This window comes from Theobroma umbraticum, unplaced genomic scaffold (assembly GCF_002168275.2).
Source record: "Theobroma umbraticum cultivar Fairchild unplaced genomic scaffold, ASM216827v3 scaffold_56.0, whole genome shotgun sequence".
NCBI lineage: Eukaryota > Viridiplantae > Streptophyta > Magnoliopsida > Malvales > Malvaceae > Theobroma > Theobroma umbraticum.
Genome location: NW_018397256.1, coordinates 1,027,113 through 1,027,501, shown reverse-complemented (window position 1 = coordinate 1,027,501; position 389 = coordinate 1,027,113).

The window sequence follows — 389 nt, the reverse complement described above, 5'->3', positions numbered from 1 at the left end:
ATTTAATATTAATATGTTAAAATATTAATATTTTATTAAAAGTTGGAATCAAAGAAGAGGAAAAAGAGAGAGAAAAAATAATATTTTATGTAAATAGAGTTGTAATTTTTCAAACTTGTAAAGGGTATTTTAGTTTTTATGATTTTTTGAGTTTATTTCTCAAACTATGGAATAGCTAATACCACTGGGGATGATGGTATTAGTTATTCCTTAGTTTTGGAGAATTTTGAAGAATGGAATGGCTATTCCTTGAACTATTTCTCAACCAAATAAAGGAATCAAAATTCCTTGAGAATAAAGAGAGAATGGCTTAGCCATTCTACCAACCAAACATGCTATTAGAGATTAGATGAATTATATCCTAATCTAATTTGATTTACATCAAATTT